Here is a 10,449-nt window from a genome sequence, read left to right as displayed (position 1 = left end):
AAAGTTTTCTTTCTAGAGAATTTTACCTGTTGGAGGATGTGCCGGACGCATTGTTTACCATGATGAAGAGTGAAGTGGAGAAGCTTCAGGGTGCAGTCCCACACTCCAGACTTCACTGTAATATCGATCAAATGCCCGACGAGTGCTCCACATTTACATATGTAATTCTCAACAGTCAAATCGCCCCACAGAGCTTGCAGGAAACGGTGCCCAGAGTTCTACAACCAGCACCTTACCTAGGTAATATCTGCAAATGTGGGGAGCTTAGCACCAACTTTATCTGGTACCCAAATCCCCGATCTATCCACAATTATGCCCCACAGTGTTGCTATGCCATTTCTTTGGGAAAATGGGGGGCGGTGTGCAAAAGGCTTTCCTAAGAGCTCATGGAATTTTGCACATTTAGTGGTGGTGCACACCTTTAATCCCAGCACTTGGGAGGCAGAGGCAGGGAGATTTCTGGGTTCAAGGCCATCCTGGTCTACAGAGTGAGTTCCAGGACAGCCAGGGCTACACAGAGAAACCTTGTCTTGAAAAAAAAAAAAACTAAAAAGTAAATAAATTTTAAAAATTTTAAAAAATAAAAATACATTCTCTCTCTCTCTCTCTCTCTCTCTCTCTCTCTCTCTCTCTCTCTCTCTCTCTCTGTGTGTGTGTGTGTGTGTGTGTGTGTGTGAATGGAGAGACATAGAGAGAGATGTAGAAAGACCAAAGCTTGAGTGTAAGGCCTATCTATGGTTCAAAAGAATACAATTAGAGAAGAGAAAAGTAAAAACAAGAGATCTCTGCCCTGAGCATCTTTCTCCACAGAAGCTGGCCTCACAATTTTCAATGGGCTTGAAAATTGAGTTCTATGAGTTTTCCAAAGAGAACCATTTTCACTGAGGGAGACCATTGCCGGGCCCTGCTCCAAGCTGTAGTAACGCTTCTCAAATAGTGTGTTTCTTTGATAGCTGGCTTAGTGCTTTGCGGCTGTTACATCACCACATTTGCCCTAAACAGGAGGGCTTTTTTTCTTTATGATATTTATGTATTTATTTACTTGATCAGTTCTTATTTTTAACAGAGTCTCTAGCCCAGGCTAGCTTTGAACTCACTACAAAGTCAAATATATCCTTAAACTTCTGATCTTTCTGATGTTACCTTCTGAACTCTGGACTCATAACTGTACACTATCATACTGTTTTATGCTGGGCTGAGGGTGAAATTCAGGGCCTTGTATATGTTATACAAGCACTCTACCAGTTGAGCCACATTCCCAGCCCCCTTAGAGGATATAGGTCTACAAAATCTCTCTAAATTCCTGTGAATGCTAGAATAGGCCCTTAATTAAGAAGACTCACTTCCACATACATCACCACCACTACCCCATGAAGCTTGAGAGCAGTGGCCCTCCAGGTCCTCTGTGCACTAGATAAGCCCTAACTCCTGAATTCACCTCACCCCCACATCAATACAGCCTCCAGAGCTGAGAGGTCTGCACGTGAGTCCCCTCCAGCTTTCTTCCAGTGACTGCCATAGTTTGCGCCTTACCCCCTTTCCTCTGGCACACCAGGATTAGCATTTCACAGATGTTTTTCTAATGTGAGCAAATGACCCATTTTGAATCTGTCTGCCTTTGCGGTGCACCCAGAATTCACATTATAAACCCTAGATTTACTCTTTGTCTTCTCAATGGCTCTGCCAATGGATTTCAAATGGTAAAAAATGTCCCCAACATCTTATTGGCAGACAACAGGTGCCCGGCTGTTTCCAGGTGCCCCTCCAGCCCTCTGTGCCACCCACATCCATGAATGCCCTCCACATTCACTCATGGTGCCCTCTCTGTCCACAAGGCTGACTCCCCTGCCTCTTACTGCATTTCTTGTCTTCCTGAGTTCAAGCTTCTAACCACTCTCAATAGCCCAGTGCAACTCAGGCATGGCGAGGGATACAGCACTGCTAACAGCACACACACCTATCAGAGAGCATGGGCACAGGAAGGTGAGCCATTGTTAATCAGGCAGCCCCCCTGGCCTCCTTCAAGGTGTCTGCTCCATTCCTACACTGTTATATGAACTCAATGTAGGAACCAGACATCCTAAAGACCTGCTGGCCAATCGGAAGAGGCGGGTCGCACACTTGCTGCTGTGGTTCCCAATAGGCTTGTCTTGCCATTGACAATACACAGAGATGTAAATCTTTGCAAGTTCTTTCTAACGTGAGATCACTAGGATCACATTAGCAGGCACACCCTTAAAGGAAGGACCAGGTGGCTACCTAGGGAAACAGTGGGCAACACCAGAGAGAGGAAATGAGAGGAAATCAGCGCTCTTCCTGGTAAATGCTGTTTTCCCCTCTTCCTTTCTTCCCTGGAACAAAGTTAGAATGCATGTGAGATCAGAGTAGATCACTGTAGGGTTATGTGGTTCCGTGTCCGCTCTGCCACAGGGTTCGGCTACTTGGGGAGGCAGGATGTGGGAAATTGACCATGCTTACCTTACACCAGTCACTGGGCAGGTGTTGGGCCATAAGGCAGCCCCAGGCCACCACTCTGGGGGTGTGAGGAAGTGCGGTCTGAGGTGCGGGGCCACTGGAGCTGGATCAGGGGTCCCCAGACCTGTGACGAGGCTTGGACTGTCTGTGGGCTAGATCTGGCCTAGGGTCGAGGTGGAAAAGGGAGTTCTGGCTGGTCTCGGGGTTGGCTTGAACTTGGCTTGGTGGTGGCCGTGGCTCGGAGCGCAGAGACGCCTTCTAGGGGAGATTAGACAGCAGCTCTATAGGTGAAGGCCTTTTCCATGGCTTTCCAGGTGGAACCTGATGGAAAGAGGCAGTTCTTGGTTTTAAAGCATTTATTGTCATGGTGGAAAGTGGATGAGTAAAACCATACCCTACTTCTCAGAGTGAGCCTGAGATTAAACACTCTTTTGCAGGGAGTGTTGTCTGGGGTGGAGAGCTTATTGGCTAAGTCCTGCAGGCCTTTAGGTACCTCGTTAAAATGGAGATCTGTCTTGACTAAAAATCACATCCTCTACAAGTTTGGGGCATTGCCTTTAAGTGACTGATGGCCACGAATCGATGGAGGGCTGTGGCTAGTGACAGGGACCTGGTGCCCGGGAACAGGCAAATTGCCTACTGTCCCTTCAAGGTCTCCGGGGTTTTAAGCCTTATCTCAACCAGGAGCCAGGCTACCTTTTACAGTCCCACAGACTGGAATATCTAGAATGTTCTTCAGCTGCCAATACTTTAAATAGACTTAAGTGGATACATGCATATATGAACTGTATAGAACAAGGTTGCCAGGAGCTGAGAGCACTGTCCCTCAGCCATCTACCTACCCCACTCATCTCCCTGGTGTCCCTGGGAAACACCAGGCAGGAAGCACAATTCAAAGTCTTGGGGAAAACATCAAGTAGGCCAGCCAGTCCACCAGAGTACTGAGTCTACCAGGTCATTGCAAAGACCACAATGGAAGGTGAGGGATGAGGGGTGTGGGGGTGGGGTGGGGGGTGTCTCATTACAACACTGGTTGAATTCTGTATATTTTATTTTCATCAAAGAATTCTAACAAAGCCATTTTTCTTTCACCTTCGCAGGTCCCTGTCTGAGATGAGAAAATGGCCGTGTCGCTTGTGGCCTGTGTGTGTTGTGTCTGGTTCCTGTGGTTTCTTTTCTTGCTTTGAAAACGAAACCCTTCGTGGCTTTGAGATGGAAAGCAGAGCAGGTTTTTGTCAGCGAGGCCATTCGTCATGTTCCCGAGAGGGGACTGTGAACTTCTGCAGCCTTGGGCTCTGCCAGCATACAGACCACCCATGTTGTGGAGCTGGGAAAGCCACCAGGCAGGCAACACATAACAAGGCCAACTGGGCACTAGGCTCTCAGCCAGTCTCCTTCCATCCCTGGGGACTCAGGTCTGAAAACTGCCTGGGAGACTAGATCTCACCTTGCCTGAGGACTCTGGTAGGGTAAATCTTGAAGGAGAAGAAGAATTGGGCGGTGGCTAAACTTGCCTAATAGTCCAACATGAACCAAGCTTCTTAGATCTGCCCCAGAGCAGAGCTCAATGAGGAAATGACTTTACTGCTCTGGTAAAAATTGTTTGGCTATGTTTAAGTTCAACTCTTTTGGTTTTTACAGTTCTGCAGAAAACTAGTTGTTTAAAAAAAAAAAGAAAGAAAGAAAGAGAAAAATGAAAGCTCTGATGTACAGCAAAGAACTTCTGTTAGCAAATGTCTGCACCTGCTGAGTAGGGGAAGCAGGGGAGGAAGCCATGCAAAAGTGCGCTGTACAAAGAATTCCCACACAGCTGTTTCAGGGATCCCAGTGACTTAGCAACTGGTTGTCTCACCTGGAGGCTCAGTGGAAGTACAGTGGGGTCTCACCTGGATTTGCAGAGAATGGAGCCTGCAGTCTGCGTTTACAACAAGGTTCCTGGGTTACTGTGGACAAACCTGCTTGAAAACTAGACTATGAGAGAGAGAGAGATCAGTTTTAGTAATTAATATCCCGGGCACTGTCATTCCATGGGAGCCCAAGAGAGTATTCCTGGGTTGGGGATGCTGGCAGCTCTGGAATATTCCAGACCTCAAGTCTTTTGAATCTTTTTTTTTTTAAGCTTGGTGTAAATGTGAAAATGGACCACTTAGGCCTGGACTCAGAGTGTAGTGCAAAGCAGGAACTGATTGTAACTGGCCTCTGTGAGGAACAAGCTGAGCCTACAGACTCTATTTAAAATCTTATTCCCTCTGCTGTCTCCGTTTATTTTTTATAGAAAATGATGACTAATTCACATTGTAATGTCCATAAAGATGTCACAGAAAACAGAACCATACCCGTCCTTGATCCCTCTCAGTTTAACCTCCCTATCTTTGTTTTAGAAAAGAGCATCCGCCACTGCCCCATCATTCACACAGGATGTGTGTCTGCTGCTGAGAAACAGTGCCAACCAGGCCTTTCCTCCTTACCTACAGACAAAGTTCCCAGCTCTCTTGAACCCTTAGCCTTTCCGTGGAATGGCTGCAAACAGTCCTAACTCTCTGGTCCCCTCTGACTGGCCCCTACTCAAGAACATGTTCAGCCAGACTTGGTCTTTCCGTGAATTCTGGAATGGCTGCAAACAGTCCTAACTCTCTGGTCCCCTCTGACTGGCCCCTACTCAAGAACATGTTCAGCCAGACTTGGTCGAGGGACTGGCTGCATTGCCAGTTGACCCAGGGCAGTTGCTGCTTCGTCAGCACCCACACTGGACGGCCACTCCTGAGTCAGGTTTCCCAACTTCATGACTTCAGCATGTGTGGCCAAAGCGACTGAGCGGTCATGCTCTTACAACATCTGGCATGCTCTACTCCTGGGCCTCAGTGTGCACACTTTGTAAGGAAAAAAAAAATCTAATTATCTCATTCCTTTCCCATTGGGTGGAATGGGGAAGCTTCCATGGGAGGAAAGGATACTGAAAGAAAAAATGTCTCTTATCTCTTCCTGTACATCATCTGAATTTGAAATCCAGCGATGAAGATGTATGTGGTGGAGGAGGATCCTGGGAGGAGGGGGCATTCCCAAAACTACTCACACTATCTGCACATGATTTACATGCATCCAAGCGGTAGTGGAGAGGGTCATCGCCAGCTGTGGCCAATCTCTCACGCAGGCAGGCAGTATGGGGGTAGGGAGTTGTCACCAGCTCTGGGCAATCTTCCATGAGAAGGGAACACAAGGAGAGAAATTTCACAATTATGAGGATAAAAATGGGGAACCAGAGGTTGAGAAAATGATTTTTAAAAGAAAGAGAGGGGCTAAAAGAAGAAAAGTAAGAAGGAGAAATCAGATTAAACTATTTAAAAGTTATTTCTCTATCACCAGAATCATCTCTCTTTTACTTTAAAAAGAAATGTATTTTTCTTCATTGTCTTAATCTTCTCTAAGTAATTTACTGCCCCAAATACCTGAGGACCATTGGTTGGTTTATTAGTGAGTTCCCATCTTTACATAAGAACAGACCTTTGAGCCAGATCAGGACCAAGTAATGGGAATTTTAAGACTTGCTCTCTTACAAGAAATTTAGGGGAGCAGAAAGAAAATAAAGAGGCTCTCTCTTCATTTTTTACTTCTCTCCTTTTTAACTAATTTTTACATTTTTATCTTATTTTGTGTGTATGTGTATTTTACATACATGCACTCGAATGCATTCCTTCATGTATGCATGTGTGTGTGCAAGTCCTGTGTTCATGCCTAGTGCCCTCAGAGGCCTGAAGAGGGTCTTAGATATCCTAAAACTGGAGTTAGCACACAGTTGTAAGCCTCCATGTGGCTTTTAGGATTCAACCCCAGTCCTCTGGAAGAGTAGCCAGTCCTCCTAACTATTGAGCTCCCCTCCATGCCCAATAATAATTTTAATGCATAAACATAGGGCTTGCAGTCAGTATCCACAGTCATATGATCGATCTATTTCTATCCTGGTCTCATGTGTTCTTCATTGTCATGGCGTTTGGTATGTGGTAAGGATGAGAAAATGTTTCAAAAGATATACGCAGGACACGTTCTTCATGGTCAGCTGATGACTCTGTGCCAAAGCCACCTCCTGTTCTAGTCTGTGTCACATGGGAGGATCTCAGAATCTCATTTACCACAAGTCTCTCAGTGTGGTATGAGCCTGTCAGTGGCATAGATTGCCACTGCTTGCAGAAGATTTGAAAGCAGAGTTCTCAACATCACTATCATTGAACTGTGGGCAGCCACAGGGGTTTCCAGGCAAGTGTTGGTGAGTCACCTCTCCTGGAACAGTTGGCTTGTGGCATTGGCTGCCCATGGACTTAAAACCTACAATGAAACTTCAATTAGGAGACAGTGGTGCTGCAGGTAGCCAAGATTAACAGTGGGAGCTCCTTACCCTAGCTCCTCAACCCTATTTAGCTATTATAAAACTCAGTTTCTTTGGATAGAATCATACCCGGAGTGGGTTCTGTGTCCCTTCGCACACTCTGACACTGAAAGCCACTGGGATGGATGAGATCATGGAAAAAGAAGGAAGCACATAAGTACTGCCTCTCTTCTTCCTACTAGCACAGCCTAACCTGCTGCTTTCTGGCTTAATGGTGCCCACACTATATCCATGCAAGATGGTTTGTTAACTGCTTAGCAGAATCATGATAAGAATCATCCATTAGTAAGCCTATACCAGATAGGAGCTACACATGCATAACATTGTAGGAGCTCTGATTGTTATATTAGAGTGAATGAAGCTGATGTTCAAAGAGCTCAAGAGATTTGGTAGAGACATTTAGTTCCTTACTAGTTTGGGCTTGAGTTCTAGACCAGTAGGAGCATTCTTCCATCACAATTGACCTTCTTTAGCCAACCCTATAACCTCTCACTGCCATGTATTAAATGACAGACTTGAGTTAGTTAATATCCAACAGTGGTCAATATCTGTGACTTTGTCAATGAACAGAGTCTACCTTGGGCAGACCTGCAGAAGGCCAAGGCAGCCTCGAAGATGCACAGGCTTTTTATGAACGGACCCAGGCTGTGGGGGGTGTGAAGAACCACATAGGAAATTGGAAAGAGGACAGCATGGTTTGAAAATGCTTCGTTTTCAAGCTGTGTAGCGCTAAACCAAAGCACAGAAACCTCAATAACATAGTGGCTTCATCAATGGTTGCTGCAGTTGTTGTCTTCAAGCCAAACCATGGATGTGAAATAAATACAGAAGACAGCAAGAAACGGCAAAGAAGAACTAAGAACACCAAGCAGGGAGAAGAAACAGTGTCTGAAAAGAGTGAGAAGACCCTCAGAGACAAAACAGTCCTGAATAGAAGATTATCTTCCCCCAATGGAACAGCAATCTGGTATTTTGGCAGCAACACAAGGTGAAGGGTGGGGTCGTTCTTTGGGGGTGAGTCTTTAGCATTCTGCTTCACAGATTTCCAATGCTAATAGCATGACTTCTATAACATATTGATTCAAGTTTAAAAGGAACCACCTGTGTGCGGCATTCACTCAATGGAAGTGTCTGTAAGAGCCGTGGAACGGGTACCACGCCAGTCTCTTATGTCCATCACTGTTTTCAGCAAAATCGACTGTTTCCAAACACAGTCTATAAGCAAGAAGAACATGGAAATACTGCCAAAGTTGGGACTGAGCTCTCCAGCACAGAATAGACATCCAAAAGATGATCAACTGTATGACTTCTAGAAATCACAAGGGAGAATCCCAGGAAATATGGTTATCAGGACAAAATATTTTTAGATGCAGAAAGCGCCTTGAAGCTTTTTAACTCTTCCATGTGACATCTAGTAACACTAAAAACTCCTGTCAACTCTAACCCTGAAGAGGCTCCACCCTGAGAGAATATGAATCTCCAGACCTTTGAAGACAGAGAGGAATGAGCGTTCTTTTCAGAACTATCTTCACCACCAGGATTAAAGAGATATATCCCTCAAGACACCCAGCAACCAGTACCACTCTCAATCAGAACATGTTACCCGGGATCTCCACAGACCATCTTTAAAAGTCAGCGCCAAGCTAGTGAGATGGCTCAGTAGGGAGATGGCTCAGTAGGTAAAGGTAACTGCCACCCAAGCCTGAAAACCTGTGTTTGGACCATAGATCTCAAATAAAATAAACATGGAGAAAACAGGGAGAACCAACTGACCGTCATAGGAACACCATAGCACATGTGCTGATATATCCTCTCTCTCTCTCTCTCTCTCTCTCTCTCTCTCTCTCTCTTACTCATCAGCCACTTACACACAAAAATTAAATTAAAACATTTTTAGTAAAAATAAAAATCAGTGTCAGGAGCAGAAGTATGATCTTAGAGTTTAAAACCGGATCTTCAGTGCTGGAGAGGGTGGAGCTCAGAAGCTCTGAGCCTCAGGACTGAGCATACTTTAACTGAGCAACCTTGGTTGGGAAGGACTCCTGCAGCCTGGCATTGCTTTTCTTTAAGTTAGATGTGGAGAACTGGATGTGAGTTCTGAGAGCCTGCATTCCTGTTGAGCATGAAATGCTAAGAGTGATAAAATGCCTTGGCAAACATGGCTGTTCTCAGCACAGAACCCATCACCACAGTCTTGATTTCCTGGTTTTGATGGGCCCTTCTGCTTGCTCAGATTGTAGGTAATAACTTTTAAATGACAAGATAAGACTCTGGATAACTAATTCCTGCAGCATAGAAATAGTTCACAATTACCACTAACTTACAAACAGCACATCGGCAGCTACCCACCGGACAGGTGATCACAAATGGGAACACCCAAAGCAACTCCAGTGTGCCAGCAGCTGAACCATAGCATGAGATCAGAGCAGGTTGTGTCCTCAACTAGTAAATGTCAACTAGGTTTGAACTGCTTGCTAAAGCACAGCTTAGACAAAGCCAAAAAGGAAAACCAAAGCTTTCTCCGTAAAGTGGAATCCCAAAGCATAAATAAAAGATTCCACCTGAGAAGGGTGATTTATTAGCTCTCACTTAGCAGGAGCGTATGCAGTCCATCCTGTGACCACAGCTCTGGAGTTGTTTGTTGCTCATTTATGAAACGCTCATGCATGGGTGAACACACACACACACACACACACACACACACACACTACAAAGTTCTGCCAAAAGAAAACCTGAGAGTTCTACGTTGACTTTTGAAGTTTATTGTTTCCAAGAATCAGTGTCCCGCCCCCAACCCCACCTTGCACTCACCAAACAAAGCATCCTCCATCTTGGCCTAAACCACTGATAGACACAGGTCTGTCTACATCAGCCAGAGAGTTCAGAATTGGGAAGCCAGGATTCCCAGGGCTGGACAGTAAAATGAAGTGATTGTGAAGGTGGAGACTGAAAGTCTCAACTGTTAATGGGGTCCCATCAACCACAAAGACGAGAATGAGCCCATGCCACATCAAAGGAGTGCATCCTGATCGATGTGATGCCATTTCTGATAAGGTAATTCATTAGAAATGTTACATAAAGTATGGAATTCAACCAGGTCCCCAAGACATGGGAGATGTTTCTGAAGAAAATACTTTTCTACTACGAGTGATCATCTATGGACAAAAGGTCCCGAGGTTTTATTTTACTTTTATCTTTTCAGTCATACATGCTTAAAATATGCCAAAAGAAAACAAAACAAACAAAACAAAATTTTTCTTCCCCAGTGTAATGTAGGCCAAATCAACTTCAGACTTGGGATATGCACCATTGACAAGACATGATGAGAACAATATACAAGCAGCCTTACTCTGCAGTAAAGAAAAATGGAACATTAGGTTAAAATTGGGAGAAAACACCGGGTGTGTGGGGAAGGATAAATTGTGACTCGGGGACTGTCTCTGGCTTCTTCTTCTCCTTCTTCTTCTTCTCCTTCTTCTTCTTCTCTTTCTCCTTCTCCTTCTCCTTCTCCTCCTTCTCCTTCTCCTTCTTCTTCTTTGTTTTCTTCTTCTTCTTCTTCTTCTTCTTCTTCTTCTTCTTCTTCTTCTTCTTCT

General features: G+C 45.0%; 1 long non-coding RNA gene across 1 annotated transcript in view; it reads right to left on the bottom strand.

The window, feature by feature from the left end:
* Positions 1-2,437: 2,437 nt before the first annotated feature.
* The window catches only part of LOC116095391, a 42,813-nt gene continuing 34,801 nt past the window's right edge, over positions 2,438-10,449 (bottom strand). Inside the window, exons 2-4 of the long non-coding RNA XR_004120585.1 lie at positions 5,549-5,670; positions 4,362-4,446; positions 2,438-2,796 (exon numbers count right to left, since the gene is read on the bottom strand). This is a non-coding gene — a long non-coding RNA (uncharacterized LOC116095391). The remainder of the gene's footprint in view (positions 2,797-4,361; positions 4,447-5,548; positions 5,671-10,449) is intronic.

The sequence above is a fragment of the Mastomys coucha genome, unplaced genomic scaffold, assembly GCF_008632895.1.
Source record: "Mastomys coucha isolate ucsf_1 unplaced genomic scaffold, UCSF_Mcou_1 pScaffold18, whole genome shotgun sequence".
In the NCBI taxonomy this organism is placed as follows: Eukaryota; Metazoa; Chordata; class Mammalia; order Rodentia; family Muridae; genus Mastomys; species Mastomys coucha.
This window is presented reverse-complemented; position numbering and strand designations above follow the sequence as displayed.